The 18334-nt window shown below is 39.0% G+C and overlaps 2 protein-coding genes and 1 long non-coding RNA gene across 3 annotated transcripts in view; 2 read left to right on the top strand and 1 right to left on the bottom strand.

The window, feature by feature from the left end:
- Positions 1–18334, top strand: part of LOC124252902 (cell death abnormality protein 1-like) — a 239219-nt gene that overhangs the window by 132294 nt on the left and 88591 nt on the right. The window lies entirely within an intron of this gene.
- The window catches only part of LOC124252907 (multiple epidermal growth factor-like domains protein 10), a 112180-nt gene that overhangs the window by 46349 nt on the left and 47497 nt on the right, over positions 1–18334 (top strand). The window lies entirely within an intron of this gene.
- LOC124252911 lies at positions 637–17285 on the bottom strand. The gene is made up of 3 exons (XR_006892059.1): positions 17174–17285; positions 8631–8636; positions 637–647 (listed from the first exon to the last, which is right to left on the bottom strand). It is a non-coding gene; the product is annotated as an uncharacterized LOC124252911 (long non-coding RNA).

Genomic DNA, 18334 nt, shown 5'->3' with positions numbered 1-18334 from the left:
TGAAGAGGATAGCTTCCGAGTTCGGCATAAATCATACACTACAGGTTGAATTCTTTACATCCAGTAGTTTTTTCAAAATTGTAAATGTAATCAACACTGAAAACAATTCTGAGTGAACTCACTCACCTTTCATAGTCACTTGCTTACCAGCGTGAACAAAACCTTAACAATTCCGGATAAACAGTTCACATTTTAACACTTCCCGACTAGTTAATCCCTTACAAAAACAACAGACGACATCAAAGCTACACCGTCTGTCCACGTCCTGCAAATGCAAAATTTCAGGTTGTCAACGTCCTGAGAATGAACCCCGAGAATACCCCTAACAAGGAATCTTATGAATATCCCTTGGGAAAGTTTTGTTAATTACACATTATTTAGTATACACATTATGATTATATGCAGGGCGGATTATTGTACACTACAATTCTGTGAAAATCCACACTACATTTGAATATTTTCTTCCAGAAACGTGAACGATGCAATTGTGTAGATATAGAGTGATAAAGAATATACCTGGCTATCACTGACCTGCAAGTTTGTCCTTATGTGGAATAATTATTCATTTATGTCATACGACACTTCTATTGGTTGAATAGACTCAGTGATATCGTACCTGACAAAATGCAATATTGCAATGCTTCACTCTCTTTCTTGTCTCGACTCTGTTATTTAGAGGTTATCTGGTATGCCTGGACTGCTGTTGCCCGACAACCAAATTGTCCTGAATCAGTTTTCAAGGTCTTAAGTTAGAATAGAAAATCCAGAGATATATATTGAGAATTATTGGAAAGACTTGGGATGTCAGTGACCACACTATGTATAAAGGATGATTAGCGTCTGTTCAGCTTGTATTTGTTTACTTCTAAAGCTGATTTTGTTTGGGAAAGAACTGTTTTGTAGCCATATGAAACCAAATTTTGTGTTATTATATACTTTCAGAACCCTTCGGAGATCTGCAGCCCAAGACGACTATAGGTAGTATTCATTATTTTGCATCAGTCCCTTTCAGTAACATTCATGCACCTACGGTACAGTAGATACCACTATAAGATACGTTTCCAAGTACAGTCCGTTTGGCTCAAAAGCGGACCAATGAATTGCAATCTAACTCGGAAACATATAATACTCAATGAAACGTTGATCATAATAAAAACGTCAGACTAACTCTAAAATTAAAAAAAGTTGTTTTAAATATTGACACTTTTCACTATTTGTTACGAGGGAGGAGTGCAAAGAGAGGAACAGCCAGGTGTGAGTTAGGATGGAGACGCCCGCAATCGTTTGGCGGGGGACGTTTCAAAATCATCATGAGAGGGATCGTCTGAATCCAACTCTTATTCTGAACAACTCCTGTCAGAGTCTACTCTGACGATGACTGGTTTAATGGTGGCTAAGCCACTCTCTTTTCAGTATTTAGTTTCAATATCCTTTTCCACCTTTTCAACACATCTCTGCCATGTTTCTGGTGGATTGATGTACATGTTTTTGTACATCACCAAGTTTGAAGGTGGTGTTATTAATTCCCACTTTGGACTTGATGATACCCCAGACCAGCTCTATTGGATTAAGGTCACAATGGTAGGGGGGAAGACGAAGCACTTCATGACCATGACTCTTTAAGTATTGGTCAACCTTATACACGGGGTTATTTTTATTTGCGTTCATAATTCCGTACAAAAAAGTGTTGTTGCCTTTAATGGAATGCCAACATATCCCCCTTCCTGCTGTTTGAGACTGGTGCTTTTGTATCAGGGTCCTGAACACTGTGGTACGGAGCTTGTCCATGGCCACTAAGCTTTTGGCAGGTAAGAAGGGAACAAGCTGTTTTTGTAGCCATTCTAAAAGCACACCACCGTTTATCTCGGTGTGATAGTCACGATTGTCTTTGGATTTTGATTGAAATGCAAGGGAACAACCAGGTAAAACCCCCGACTTTTGCATCCGACATGTAACAAAATCAAACACTCACCCTTGCCAAGTGGGAGTTTCCATGAGCATGTTTCTGATGATGTACTGGCAACCACAGGCCCTCGTAGCTCTTTCGTAAGCGAATAATGTCGGATCGTTCACAGAGAACACGTCTATTCTCCCCACTAATCCTTTTATAACGGAACCCAAATTTGTGGAGCAATAACCATAACTGATGTGTGGATGTTACATGGGAATGTTCAGTGTCCATGTGTGTGTTTTTAAAACACGCAAAGAAAGGAATTTATTTTGGCCATATAACCTCCTAATAACATTCCGAACAAGTTCTTTTTTTTAATGAATCATGCTTTTCTATTTTCACTGGTTTTGATACAGCCCCTTCACAGGTAAAGAAATCAATAACTTTGTCGGCACTTGTGCACGTGCTTCTCGCATACCTGGATGTTTCTCTCTTTGCACTCGTCCCTCGTAACAAATAGTGAAAAGTGTCAATATTGTAGTGATATGCCATTGCAGTCCTAATCCTCAATTTTACTGTACATACATTTCCTCATGCTCTATATATTCCTCATTCTGTTCATCACTTGCTTGATAATGGGGTTAGAACCTACACCGAAACGTCGTTCTCCCTGTAATAAAAACAGAACAGTCTTTGTTGACTGGTGTGCTCAGTGATGTCGGAAAATGACAAGATGGAACATTGAAATACTGGCTTATCTTGTCCAGGCTATGTTGTTCATATTGTAGACAGGCCCTCACAGATAAAGGAATCAATAACTTTGTCTGATAAAGCTTGACCACTGTTCCCCAACAAGCAGTCGGCAAGGGTATGAACACATGACGTTATATGTTTCAATTTTCCCTAACAATGATAGCGAGTTGAAAACAATGACTACAACACATTCGGCTTGACTGTTCAAATATTGTTCGTGCTCAAAATTCTACTCCAGTAGTATTACAGAAATCTTAAAATCAATATTCATCATTAACCAACAACATTTTCATTTCTCTTTAACAGGTTAGCCTGGTCTTGTAAGTATTTATAAAAACCGAAATAACAGAAAGAAACAGAAATCATGTATATTCTAATGTGAAACAAAGAACCAAAGGTTCAGGGACCGTAGGTCTTAGCTTGGTGTCAGACGCAGTCAATTTTGTATAAATATATTTTGTATAAACGGCTTCACCAAATGTATAGTAAATAATGCGCATACATAATTCCGATTACTTTTTACATTTGCTGATTCAGCAACAAAATACGTTATTAGTGGTATTGTCAAGCTATTTGGATTTTCTTAGACATTATAAATGGCATAATGTGCATTTGAGGGCGCATTTACAATGTTAACGTTTGACCATGCTGTAGCCTGGATTATAGAAACCTCTGGCCTTATAACGTTGAGACTGAATATACCATTTAACGAAACCATTTGTGCATGAATGAAGCTGGCCATGAAACCATTTGACACATCCACGTGACACAGATAAGCACATTTTTCAAGTGAACTTGACGTTTACAAACGAAATTAATTCTTTTGACCATGATAGGTTTAATGACAGCGCGTGTCTGTGATTTTGTGTTTCAGTCACCTCTTCAAAACACATTCATTTCTATGAAATTCGCTTTACTTTTCACCAAGTAAATGCAAAATATACATACTAAACCGCAAAAGAAACGCAAATTGTACATAAAATGTGAATAATTTGATACCATATGTCTTGAATAGAAGGACTTCAACAATCCTTCCAACAGGCCAATGTCCTCGGACCTGTTGGCTATCAGCGATCAGATCAGGGTTTCCAACTTTGAGTTCAAGTCCATCTTTGTACCATAAACTTCTTCCAGAACTGATCAGCTACAGTCTGGCAGTGTCGCCAGCGGTTCTTCCCTAGTCTCTGCTCTGCAGGGTAGACCAATTGGGGAAGGGAAGGATCTGGCCTCCCAATCAGCAGTGAGAAGGGAGTAACAGGGTTGACATCGGAGACATCACTGGATACACAGCCAGGGGGTTTAGAGTTCAGTATTGCCTCAACTTTAATCAACACAGTCCGTAAAGTGTTCCTGTGCACTGCTTCAAGACCTAGAACAGTACAAAGCCCATGTTTCACATATCTGATTTGTCGTTCCCAAGTACCATCAAAATGAGGAGAACATGGTGGATTGACTTTGAATTTGTATTTGCCTCAGACAGTTCCCTTTCACCGCCTTTGAAGTTCGTTCCACAGTCAGACAGGATTTCAAGGGGTTTACCTCTTCGGGAGATGAAACGACGAAGAGCCATCAGGAATGCATCCGTGTCCATGGATTCCAGCAGATCCAGATGAACGGCTCTGGTTGTGAGACACTTAAAGATCACTCCGAGTCGTTTCTCTCTTTGGCGGCCAATTTAGATGTCCTTTAGCCCAAAACAGTCTGCTCCGGTGGAATAGAAAGGAGGCTTGAAGAACCGTAGTCTCGCAGGAGGCAGATCATCCATCTTTGGAACTTCAGGATTAGCTCTCCAGCGCTGGCAGTCATAACACTGCCTCTGGTGACGTTTTACAGGTTCTCTCACACGCAGTTCAGCGTTCGGAGCCATAACGATGAAGCTTCACGTCATTGTGTCTGATCTAGAGCTTAATGAAAGGGTGTTTAGGATCCAAAACAATTGGATGCATAAGTTCAGAGGGAATGTCACGGGAGTTTCTCAACCTTCCTGCTACTCGAATAAGACCTGTTTCTGGCTCATACTCCGGACTCAGTTGCATCAGTCTGCTGGAGGAACTGAGAAGCTTCCCAGTTGAGAGTGCAGTGAACTCCCCAGGGAAGGAATCTTTCTGTATCTTGTGAAACAGTTCAATCTCGAGGTCACGGGTGGCAAGGTCTGGAGCAGCCGCCCCATCAGAGGTAAACATTTTGGATCTGAGTGAGTCAACGGCGGAGTCCCAGTTTTCATGAGACGACATATCAGTCAACATGGTAGCTATACCACAGAAGGTCTTCTTCAGTTCATTTGGGGTTTGTGTCCACCATCTAGTGTTTGTAGAAGACACTTCACTCAATGTGAGCCCACGGGTGATGTCATCAGCGGGATTGTCTCTGGTATTAACATACATCCAGCTGTGATCTTCAGTCATGTTTTGAATCTCTGCCACTCTAGTGCCCACAAATACTTTGTACCAGGAGGAATCTGACTTGAACCAGGAGAGAACAGGTGTTGAGTCACTCCACAGAGAAACACTAGTGATTGGTAGAGTTAACTCATTGGTCAGTGTTTCAGTCAGTTGAGCGCCTAGTAATGCGACAGAGAGTTCAAGGCGCGGAATGGAGAGACACGTCTTTGGAGCAACTCGACTCTGAGCTGACACGAAGGCGACATTGCTGTGGCCAACTTCATCCTCAATTCTCAGATAAGCCACAGCTCCATACACCTTCTCAGAGGCGTCACAAAAGATGTGCAACTGCAGATTGGCAGCTTTAATATATCGGGTGTGGTAACATCTCGGGAGATGAATATTGGACATTTCCCAGAGTTCTGATTTCCAAGTGTTCCAATCTTGTAGAATCTGACCAGGTTCTATCGGTTCATACCATTGACGTTTCTTGATCCAGAGGTCTTGGAACAGTACTTTGGCTCTGGAAAAAAGGTAGGGCGAGTGATAGCCAAGTGGATCATACTGGCTGGCAAGGATCCTGTAGACAACTTTCATTGTCAGCTGAGGGTATGAGATTGGCCAGTACTTGTAAGAGATCTCATCTTCAACACAGTTCCTACCGAGACCGAGGGTGGATTCCTTCGGGTCTTTATTCTCTTGTGCAAGCCACAGCTCACAGCTCTGACTTAGCATCGGTTGGAAGATCTCTGATGACCTCTTCGCTGTTACTGGCCCACTGACGCTTGTTGAATCCTCCACTGGCGAGGGGTTTTCTCATTTTGACAATAAGTTCCTAGGTTTCAGTAACGTTATAAACACTTTCCAGGCAGTTGTCTACATAAAAGGATTGGAGAATCGATTGAACAACTTCTGGATACTCGGTTTGGTTGTAAAGGCCTGTTTCCTCAGAGCAAAGGTTGCGCAGCATGGACTGCAGGTTGTCCCAAATGGTAACTCTTTCCATTCATAAATGTCTGGTTACGGTCCCTCTGGAGGTTGCACCATAGGAAACGCAACAGACATCTGTCTTCAGGCAGTAATCGTACTTGATGAAACATTGCTTGGATATCTCCTGATATGGCAACTGACTTCTGGCGAAATCGCATGAGGACTCCTAGCAACGGGGAACAGAGGTTTCGTCCAGGAAGCAGGTGATTGTTCAGGGCCTGTCCAGAATACCCATATGAGCAGTTAAAGACCAGGCGGTACTTTTCATGCTGTCGGAGAAATAAACTATGATTCAGTGGTTGAAGCAGCTTCACTTTCACTGATGATCTGCACATAATCTTTGTCTACAAGTTCTTGGATTTCTTCTGGTTGTGGGTATCAGCCTAATCTGGATCACGGCAGAGACGTTTCTCGTCAGAAAGAAAATTTCACATTACAGATTCTTTTCCAGCATAAAGAAGAGAGCAATCTGACATCATCAGGAGCGGAGTGACATAATGATTGGTTTCTCCATCACTGACCTTCACAGTCTTTGATTCCGAGATCTTCACTGCAAAACTGTCTGGGTTGGAGCGGGTCACAGATTTGGATATGAAGGAAATCACCTCAGCCTTCCACAGTTTCACAACATCATTCATAAGTTGAATAGAGGGGTTCGGAACCGAAGTCAGGAGACAGCAGTCACGGTTTGCTGAGGTAATGTCTTTGTGCTAGCCTTGGAGGGTCCATCCAAACTTAGTACAGACAGCCACTGGTGCATTTGATGGGCGAAAACAGATTGGAGTTTGTGGTAACATCAGATCTGCATGGTCAGAACCGATCAGGATCAAGGGCTTTGCAGCACAGCATCTTGCAGATGAGCATATTCCCTCTGGAGGGATTTGACTGGGTAGGAATACTCTGACAGTGTCAGCAGATCAGAGCGAAGGCTTTGCTAATTGAGTACTTGCGGTGAGGATCATCTAGAGGTGAGATAGTAAGGTTTACAGAATGTCCAACACAGTTGAATGGCTCACTTCGGATCGTAGTCAGTAGAATGTCATCTGGTTCAGTGTTAAGATCAAGCTGTCTGACAGCGGGCATCATGATCATTGTCCTCATTGATCCATCATCCAATACTGCATAGGTTTCAAGAGTTTTGTCCACTAGGTTCACTCAAGATGACTGGCACAACTTTCAGGACCACTCTGTAGGATTGAGAGGCTGGTCGAGGTAGAGAGGTGACTGGTTGATAAAATATGACTGAGTTGAACTTTTGTTGGATGGTGTCATGTAAGATGGTTAGATGCATCTTTTGGCAAATATTGCAGGGCTTCTTGTGATTATAGTCATTAGGTGAATGAGATCTCACACACTTCCAACACCTTTTCTTGTCCCTTATCCATGGGATAACTTCATCAACCTTCAATCTCTTGAAACTGTTACAGAAACTGATGTGATGATAGTCGCTGTTAGAGAAGGCACAGTAGGACTTGTAGGTTGCTTTCCCACCTGTAGGAACAGCAGGTTCAGATCTTGCATGACTAGACATGGTTACAGTGTTGAGAGAGACAGGATGGTTTGGTCGTTGTGTAGGTCTGGATCCACGGTCAAGGTTCATCTGGGATCGAGTATCAGACTTTACAGAGCTGACAGCCTGCTGGGCAATGCGACTATCTCTGGACTTGGGCTGGAGCCAAGTGCTCATATGTATCAAAGTGAAGGTACATTGTGCTACATGGTTAAGAATACCGTTAATGAGACAGTACTCAATAAAGTCTGGAAATGAGAGGGCAGTTCTGTCTTTAACTTGTCAGCATGAGATCCAATCTCAACTCCACACTTGATTCACCTTCAATAGATGTTAACATGCCCACAATAGATTGCACTGAGAGGGCGAAGTTGTCTAGAGCAGCATGGTCGCCTGATTCCACAAACGGCAAGAACAAGAAAGAGTTCAATTCTCCCCAAACCAGCTGGCGAGGATGACCATATTTCTCATTTAGGGCCATGGTATATGGTGTGGCGTGTCTTAGACAGGCACAGGCTAGTTTCTTGGCATTACCACCAAGGTGGTCCATCAATATTTGATACCTGTACTTCTCACTCAAATGAAGGTGACAGTCAATGGGGTTTTCAAATGACATCTTCAATAGTCTGAAATCCGTCTCATAATGAGTATCAAATGGTGGTAAACTTGGTCTTGGTAGACCAGATGAGGAAGAAATGAGAAACCGGGAGGTGTCGTGGGTGTCGGTGCAGTCGGTAGGTTGGTTATCACAGGTTGAGTAGCATGATGGGCAGTAGTTTGCCGGGTGAAACCACTCTGGACAGAAAGCCCTTGTGTGGACTGGACATGTCCTCTGGGTGGTAGGGGTAATTTGGGCGGCGCCGAGGAAGGCAAGCTTACTTGAACTGTAGGTCGGGTATGTGTGCTGGACGTAGTGAGGATATTACTCATCATCTGTGTCGTAGCACTTGCAGGTATGGCACTGGAGATTTGGGAAGTAGAGGTAGAAGGGAATGATGTGATCGGAGCCGATGAAGTGGTGTGGACGTAGTTGATATCAACATTGCTTCTATCATACTAGCCTCGTTTAATTCATCTTGGGCTTGTCTAAGTTCACGAGCACGACAAATTTCTGTTTGTCTCCCTTTCTTTGAGAACACGATGAGTAGTCTTTTGTGCTTTAATGGCTTCATCATCAAGCTGATTTATCTTTTCATCAGCAAGTTCGTCCACCTTTTGCCTAATCATGAGTTCTTGCAATTTCCTTTCACTTTGAATTCACTTAACCTGAGATAATTGCTCATCTGATAATCTTGAACATGCCGAAAGACGACTGAAAATAGAAATTTTGCTTTGCCGACTTCGTACACTTCCACAACGAGACCCCTAAAGTGATTTTATGGGCACTTCATTTTTTTGCTACAGTACGGTCGCACGGTTCTGAAAGCACATTTGATACGTTCAGTTCATTATCTGAGAGATAATCAGGCGGTCGCCTCTCTCTAGAAGACCTTCTCATTAATGTAGGTTCACGATAGTTTATATTTCAACAGTTCAAAAGTTCATAATGTTCAACATGCGTGTGTGAGGTATTGTAAGTTCGTTATACTCAAATTTGGCTCAGAAAGCTGTCAAATTCCGCCTCGCGGGACGATGTCTTGAACAGAAGGCACTATTCGATTTGATTCAGTTTGACAGCTGTTTAATTACATCACTTTTACGCACAGTACATCGAACAAGGTTCATCGCGGACCAGAGTGACTGACTGACTGACTGAGTTTGGTTTTACGCCGCTTTTAGCAATATTCCAGCAACATCACGTCGGGGAACACCAGAAATGGGCTTCACACATTGTACCCATGTGGAGATTCGAACCCGGGTCATCGGCGTGACGAGCCAACGCTTTAACCACTAGGCTACCCCACCGCCCCTCGCGGACCAGAGCCCATGGTTCAGTGGAATGGCACGGAATCACAACAATAAAAAATAGGACTAGGAATGGACATAAAAACAGAAAAGGAACATTAAAACGAAATAGGATTTAAAATTAACCCTGAAACTCTAGGACACTTCCTGACACTTTGGGACACCATAGGAAATATGTTGATAATGTCATGATATAATAACAGGGAAAAGTTTCATAATAAATGGGTGTGAGTTTTTGTTAACACTTATCCGCATTTTCACTTCTTATTCCGTATACCCTGTTAAAGCAAATGCAATGCCGAAGTCACATGTATTTTCCTGTAATTCGAAAAATACATATGAGCATTAATAAGGCACCACCTGAATCTAAACAGGCCATCATACCTTAGCATTATAAAACGCACGTGCAAAACATGTGCTTCAAACAACGTCTCAAAAGCTATGGGTCGCCTGTTCACGTACTGCGAAGACGCCAAGCCAAGGGTATAACTTTCATAACTGCGGTATGTGCACTACAGTTTTCTGAACTTATTTATAAGGCGACAGTACTAAAATGAACGTAGTCTTTCACAGAAAACATGACAGTAAGTTCTTAGCATGCATGAAGCAGAGATATCCTGTTGCAACATCAGTGCTAATTTGAGCATTAACCACATGGGTATTAGTCGACTTGTGAGCAAGCACTCAGCCAATACGGGCGAGGATGACCAATGACCGTGATGTGATGACCAAGTCCTAGTTCGTCTGACAACATGCTATCCCATGCCCCATGCCAAAGACATACGCCGGCAATGGAGAGTCCAAACCTCTACTGTACAAGTAAAAGGAAGCTGAAGGCTGCTGGACTGAGGGATCAGACGTCCCTTCCTCACAGACAGGCACAGGCAGGAATGTCTGGCGTGGTGCAGGCTCTGAGAAAACTGCAACTTTAGGACATGCTGTGGGGATAATTTGTCTGATGAATGTCGCTAGCTTCTACACTTTACCGGCCGTCGATGTGGCGTATGGAGACGAGGTAACGAGGCATATGACCATCGTTACCATCATATGGACCAAATGATCCATGCAACTGTATCAACAGGAAGAACTGGATACTGCCATCATGTCACATAATAGCCATCTCTTGCCAGTAGTCCGATATTCATATTCATGGAAGACACGGTGTCTGATTGTGTTAGTTGGCTGTTGGAGAACTCTTGAGGAAATCTGTTTCACTCTCAACAGATCCAGTGCCCTTAAACACTCTGCTTTAATATGTGGTAAGAAAGTAAGAAGATGATCTAAAATATCATCTTCCATATATCATCTAAAATATCATCTTTCCTATATTGACTGATTGCTCTAAGGCAATATGTTTGTCTGTGTCGGCAATCAAATAGACCGATTCAGTCTGTCGGTTAAAACTATTGCTTTCGTCAATGTCAACCAATCAGAGGTGATAGCAGTTTTAACTGCAGTGTTGCTTTGGAACCAAGCACACAATAACGAAACAAACAAGCTGTTGATCTGCCAAAATTGGATATTCATCTTTCCTCTATTAATCGCCTGCAAGTAGGACAAACTGAGAACTATTGATAGAGTGTATCGCTAACAAAGCAGCCATTGCTTCAGTATACCTGTGAGTCTAAGGTGGAGAGGAAATGAGAAGGGTAGTTAGAACGCATTTCAATAGACCCTGTTGATTACAACAGAGTTATTTCCTGCGTTTGAATTTTAGCAATAGGAGTAGGATCCATATCGTATATGTCAGAGTGTGAAGTGTCTCCTTACTATAACCAATGCGATGGAGGCTGGTATAATTTAACCATGCGGTACAATTGGATATACTGGGATGGAAAGATACTGACTCCTGCATTAATTAGATTCAATTGATTTGAATTCACATGTAGACATTTCTCATAGCTATACATGTATTTGTTTTGTTTTTAACAGAAACCGCATTCAATTGATCAGATTACACAACGTACTGAAGCTGAACAGTCAATCCACAAACTGCCTTACACCAGTAATTTACTCTCAGCAAACTATTCTCAGCTCAAGTTGTCTTGCCTGATCGACTATTCGTCTGTCTGCTGTCGGTATGAACGAGTCTTCTCGGAGCCCAATGATAGTAATTGACATTCCCAAAGTAGGGATAGTTACTGGCAAGAAGGCTGGTAAGTCACGGTAATCAGCTGAGTCAACCAAAGTCAGTTGAGACGACCTCACAAATTCCTATCTCAGTGGATTTGTGGAATATATACTTTACAGGTATGCAGATAATTTCAGGATATGACATTATATAATTTGCAAGAAACTATGTAAACTCATATTGGATGAAAATCAGAGTGACAGAATCAGCCCTAGGTTACAATACAACTTCAACAGATACCAATGATGATTGGCCAAACAATTGAACATATAGATTCGTATAAAATTTAGTATCTGAGCGCATTTGTACATATGAACTATATCATAGGTAAAAAATATCCAACACAAAATGCTTTTAAAAAGTGGCTTTTTAACAATAATTACACAGGATTATTTATGGACTATGAAACAACTTGGAATATTAACCAACAGACAGTTCTAAAGAGTGGTCAAATTCGATAAGAAGGAGTTAGATGAGCACAATCTATCTCCTATCCCCTCAGGTTCAACTATAGTGATTCATTGAACGGTTGTCTAACTGCAATGTTGTCTACCAAATGTGCGCTTGTGATTAAATGTTTTTCTTTTTTTTAAATTTTTTATTTCCATTTTTATGTTACAATTTCCATTACAGCAGCTTCATGTTCTTCAATTGAAAGTATTTTAAGTGTACAGTGAGTAGTGTTGATGTAAATACATAATGTGTACATTACCTCTTATATGTTTAGTACACATATATACAAAATACATGTAGTTACAGTCAGTCAGTTATAGTATTTAGAAAAAGTAAATGGAAGGATGACCAGAAAGAATTAAAACTTGCATAGTTACAATTAGAAAAGGCAATAAATTTTGAGATTTCATAATATTTTAATACTTCTTTTTGAAACCATATAAAATTAGGTTTCACTGCTTTCTTACTACATTTATACAACATATATTTGATTATTATTATCACCACATTAAGAGGATTATTATGTTTACCTTCAAATCCAAATAATATATGTTCTTTACTTAAGTGAATTTTACTTCAATCCATTCAGTAAATTTTGTCCAAATATCTATTGCATATTGACAATTACAAAGCACATGTGCTATAGTTTCAGCTGGATCTTTACACAATGAACATGCTGGTGACTTAACATAGCCAATCTTATATAAATAACAATTAGTGCTGAGAATATTATGTAAAATCTTAAACTGAAACCATCGTAAGTCACTGCTTTGTGTACATCTTTTTGCCATCAAACTATAGTTTATCCATTCTGTTTCAGTAATGTGTTTATTAAGATAAAGCTCCCATTTGCTATAGCTTTTAAGTTTTGTAAATTTAGAAGTTTGCAACATTTCTTAAAATAATCTACTACCTGAAGTACTGTTGATTTTAGATATATTATAAGGTAATATTGGTGTTTGAGAGATGTCTTGTATTTGACTAAAGTTAATTATTTGTAGGTATTGGGCGATAGATTGTTTCAACCCTTGAAATGTTAAAAAGTCTGTATTCAAAGCATATTTTTGAATAAATTCATGGAAATTAAACCAATTTCCTGCGTCGTTGAAGAAATCGTTTATATATGTTATACCTTTTTTCATACCAATGGGAAAAATATACTGGCTTATTATCAATTGTTTGGTTATTATTGTACCAGATTGACTTATTCAATACATCCGTAACATATAGTTCCATATTATCACAACAATTTAAATATGATGCATATACTGACAGTGTTTCTTTCCAAAATTGGTTGTGGATATTTTGGACAATATTGTTTTCTATGTAGAAAGCATCAGCCAAATTTACTATTTTTGCCTCAACTAAATGATCATAAAAGAAACATGCCCATTTGGACTTACTAACAGATAGTCTTTTGATCCAGTTTCTGAGCTGCAATAACGTTTTCTAAGATGGGTACACTTATGCCGTCATACTTAGGCTGTAGTGACATTGTATCTCCCTTGACTTTATCTGGTTTAAATTTCCAAACAAATTGAAAACATTTCTTTTGAAAAGCTTCTATTATATTTTTACGTGGGCTTGGTATACTGCTGAATAAATGGTTTAGTTTAGCTAGTAATAATGATTTTAACACAATATTTCTACCCATTGGTGTTCTCTTTGTCCAATGTTCCATTTCTTTTTCAATATTATCTAATTTATTTACATAGTTCAGATAAACGATATTTCCTAAATCAATATCAAATTCAATACCTAATAGCTTAAACTGTGTTTCTGTCCAGTCCAACTTATACTCTTTACAGAGTTTGTATCTTGATCTCTTTTTGGAACCTATCCATATCAATTTGGTTTTTTCTGTGTTTACTTTTAATCCTGAAAATCTGGCAAAAAAGGATAATGTACTCATTGTAGAGTAGAGACTTTTTTCTGATCTATCTAAACTAAGCGTGGTATCAATTGTTCTAGAAGGGAATATATAGTACCAAGTTTTAATCCCGTTATATTTTTATTATTTCTTAACATTATTGCTGGGATTTCTGCCCATAATATAAAGATATATGGTGATAAAGGATCCCCCTGACGACAACCTCTTGTAACCTTAAAGAACGGGCTTGCAAAACCATTAACCAAAACACTTGTTTCAATGTTTTCGAAAAATAATTTTATCCAATTTTAAATACTGGGCCCAAAGCGGAAAAAGTTAAGTACATTATGTATAAATTTTCTATCCACAGAATCAAATGCCTTTTCAAAATCAATAAGTAGTAGTAAGCCTGGTATCTGGTATGATTCTGTATAGTCTAATATATCATAAATAAGTCTAGTCACTTCACCTATATATCTACCCGATACAAAACCCTTTTGATCCTCATGGATAATCAGTGGTAAGATTGGCTTTATTCTATTTGCAATTGTCGATGCAGCTAATTTATAAGTAGTATTTAAAAGAGTAATAGGGCGCCAAGTTTTTTTTAGAAAGAGTTTTGATTTGTTTTCTTTAGGCAAGCAAGTGATTAGACCTTGTTTTTGGGTAGTAGATAAGGCCCCTGTTTTATCTGCATAATTTAAAGCATTTATCAAATATTTATTGAGGTCTAACCAAAAGAACGTTAAAAATTCTGCTGTGAAGCCATCTGGGCCAGGACTCTTATCATTTTTCATTTTTTTAGTGCTTCAAGTACTTCATTATAGGTCAGCTCCCCTTCTAAGGAAAGTGATGTTTGACAGTCTAACCTAGGCACTGATACTTTAGCAAAAAGGTTTTCCAGATCAATCTGTGTACAGTCTTTAGTTTCATACAGTTTTTCATAAAAATGTTTCACTTCTTGAATGATTTCATGTTGTTTCTTCAATAATGTTCCATCTGTTTTTTCAAGAGCTGAGATAGATTTAGTTAGAAAATTTCTACTTTCTAATTTTAAAAAGTAATTGGATCGTTTTTTTCCATGTTCTATCCACTTGGCTTTTGATCTAATAAAGATGCCTTGTGTTTTTACTTTATGTAAGTTTCTAATTCAAGTTTAGTTGATTTGTTAAATATTGCCGAGGTGACGTTAAATTCTAACTCACCCACTCACTCACTTTAGTTGATTTGTATTCTTCTAGTAATACGTCTGAGTGTTTACTAGCTCCCAGTTTAATCTCAATTTCACTTAGTTTCTGTTCTAGATTCGATTCCAATGCTAGATATTCTTTTTTACGAGTGGATGAAAAAAGTATTGATGTTCCTCTAATATTTAAAAGTAACATCTCCCATAATAACTGATCATTTATTGTAAACATCTTTCCATCTTTAACAGTTTTGTCTTCGTATTGTTCAAGAGTGTTTTTTATTGTTTTTTAAATCATTTCTACATATTCCTTGTCCTTTAGTAATGAATTATTGAATTTCCAGAATCCTTTTCCCCTTTGCATGTCCGAAAGTGAAACTGTAAGAGATACATGATATCACTTTTCTCAGTGGACTGGAGAATATTATGGGAAACTAGAAAATAGTCTAAACGAGCTTGCTTTAATGGTGTTGGTTGTCGCCAGGTGAATCTTCGAGCTGATGGGTAAAACTCTCGCCATGGGTCTTAAAGATCTAATATATCAATTGTTTTGAGTAATTCCTGTCTTGCTTTAGGGTTATTTAAATGTTTATAATTGTAAGTATCTTTATCAGGATCTAAAACTAAATTCCAATCTCCACATATAATAAGTTTATCACATGTTAAATTCCCAGGAATTTCTTTTATTTTCCTAATAAACTCAGGTTTATCAGAATTAGGCCCATAGAGATTGATTACAGTAAATATCTTATCATCAATGCTAACATCTACTGCTACATAGTTACCATCTTCTTTATCAAACTTGCATTGTAGTACTTTAAATTCAAAGGTATTATTAAATAAGATTGCTGTACCTCTTGCATTACTTCTAAATGGATTAATGTAGCATTTTTTATAACCCCACTGCTGTTTTATGATTTGTTCTTGGACAGCTGTGAAATGCACATCTTGCAAGCAATAAATATGCGCCTTTTAATTTTTTAATAACCTGAAAACATGTTTCCTTTTGAAACTATTATTTAAGCCTCTACAATTTATTGATACTATCTTAAATTTTCCTTTTGAGTTTGTCATGAGGATAAAATGTTGTATACATCTTATAGCAACTATTTTCAAAACTGTACACTGTTTTTCTGAGATGGAAAATGCATATTTTGTCAAAAACAAACAAACATAAGAAATTATACAAGTACATAGGAAGTTTGCTTCCTGACTGGATATCGTGTCCGCCACACAAATAATAAGTATACATCATGAAACTCGGGTTTTCTCAACTTTCTGTCTCATGCAGAACTCATACATAGTCATTGCATGTATAATCGAATCATAAATGAAAACTGTAGTTAGCCAGTTGCTCTGGGATAATCAACGAACATTACCGTTTCTTACATGAAAGCCACGTTTTAGAAGTTATCATAAGTAATCTTACTTACATTGAAACAGAGTTCATACTTGTGAGGTGATAAATGTTCAGAAAACATGTGCTGTGTGTCCTTCACCTTCAAAATCCGAAACATCCGGTTGGTGTCACGTGTTCTCTGTTTGTAAACAAATACACGTGGTTTACGGGAGCTGATTTGTCTAGCGACCTGTCGCCATAAGCGTCTAACAGGAAGTTCGTGATTAAATATGGCTCAGTGTTTCAGCTCATCTCAATTTTTTGCCCTAAACAAATATGGTTATTCACAACCACATGGTTCTTCCCGTAACGAAAATATTGTATTCAATAACGTGGTTTCACGGTGCATTTTTAGTATTCAGATATGTTATTTGTGCTATTTCAACCATATCGTTTTATTGCAGTGTCTTTATGCTTTCAAGTAATGCTTTCCATGTGATTTTGTATTTGCTTTCAATTAGTCAACTTATGTGCGATTCAAGATCGAAATAAATAAGAATGATCTTCACTGCTGGGTCAAGCAAAGGTACTTAAATACTTAAATCAAATACTTATCCTTATGATCATCTTTAAAATTATCAAAGAAATTTCTTGTGGAATTTTCAGCTTTGTACACTGCAACTTAAGGGGAAACCTTATTCCTTGTTTCGTTGTCTCTAGAACCAGGGAGACTCTATAAGGTTGTAGAGTATCCCTGCTAGAACTGATGACCAGAGTTACAACTCCATGTTCAGATGTAGAAGAACTTGGTCTGTGAAATTCTGTGTAGGGAAGCAGCATTTCAGAGACATGGGTTTATGATAAGGATGAAAGCATACGAATATTCTCATGATTACTGAAATGATTTTATCGATAACAACCTCTTGTCTATTGCGCGACGCCTCGATGTAGATTATTACACCGTTTTTAAGCTAAACGTTGAAATATAAAAAAATTGTGCCTTGTGCTTTTTAAAAACAGTTGTATTTCAAGATATAGCATGTGTATTACCTTTGAACATTAATACATTTCATTTGTTGTTTTGCTACTTTAGTTATGATTTTTATAGATTAAAAAATAGTTTGATTTATATGGTTGTATTGCTTTTCACAAGGAATCAGGACTTCACGCAAAACATTTTGAATCCATCGAAATTCGCCGGCACAACCTTTGAACAAAACATACTAAGGGTACTACATACCACCAGCCTACGAAGAATAAGACTATAGACTCATAGCACCCTATCAGCTTGTATTCACAACGTAATCCCACCTGTTTATTGGCTTCATCACCCGTTGTATTTGTCGTTCTTGGTCCCCACCTGGCCTCATCTAATTATGTGCCACTTTTTATCATCTACACGCTCCTGGTGTCTCATCTACACGCTCCATCGTATCTCCTGGTGTCAATCACTGGACTGTCTGGTTCAGTTCGATTGTTTACAGACTGCATCGTATAGCTGTACAGCTCATGTGGAGCGCTATAGAGCAGTGGTAAGGCGTCTGCCTATCACGCTGAAGGCCGGGGTTTGATCCCTGGTGGATGCACCCGTGGAGGTTCGGGTCCCGAGGTGGGTACATTGTCTCAGTTCAACCAGCTGTAAAATGGGTATCCGTGAGGATGAGCTGGAAAAATGAGTGTTTAGTTCATTACGCCTTACAGGCAACATGGTTGTATACTCCCCAGGGAGTTGAAAAAATATATCGGAAAGTATGATAGTGTCCTATGACCGGGCATAGTAATGTACGTAGCGCCGTGAGCAGGCAATTGCTATTACTAATACAGCTGAATGCGGCGTCAAACACATACTCACGATGTAGTCAGAATTGTAGCAGAGACCTCTTAAGGGTATTGTCGTTTCTACTTAGACAGACACGGGTGTGTCC

Source organism: Haliotis rubra, unplaced genomic scaffold (assembly GCF_003918875.1).
Source record: "Haliotis rubra isolate DU_JTF1 unplaced genomic scaffold, ASM391887v1 Scf529, whole genome shotgun sequence".
In the NCBI taxonomy this organism is placed as follows: Eukaryota; Metazoa; Mollusca; class Gastropoda; order Lepetellida; family Haliotidae; genus Haliotis; species Haliotis rubra.
Note: the sequence above shows the minus strand (reverse complement) of the source record. Positions and strands in the feature narration are given on the sequence as shown.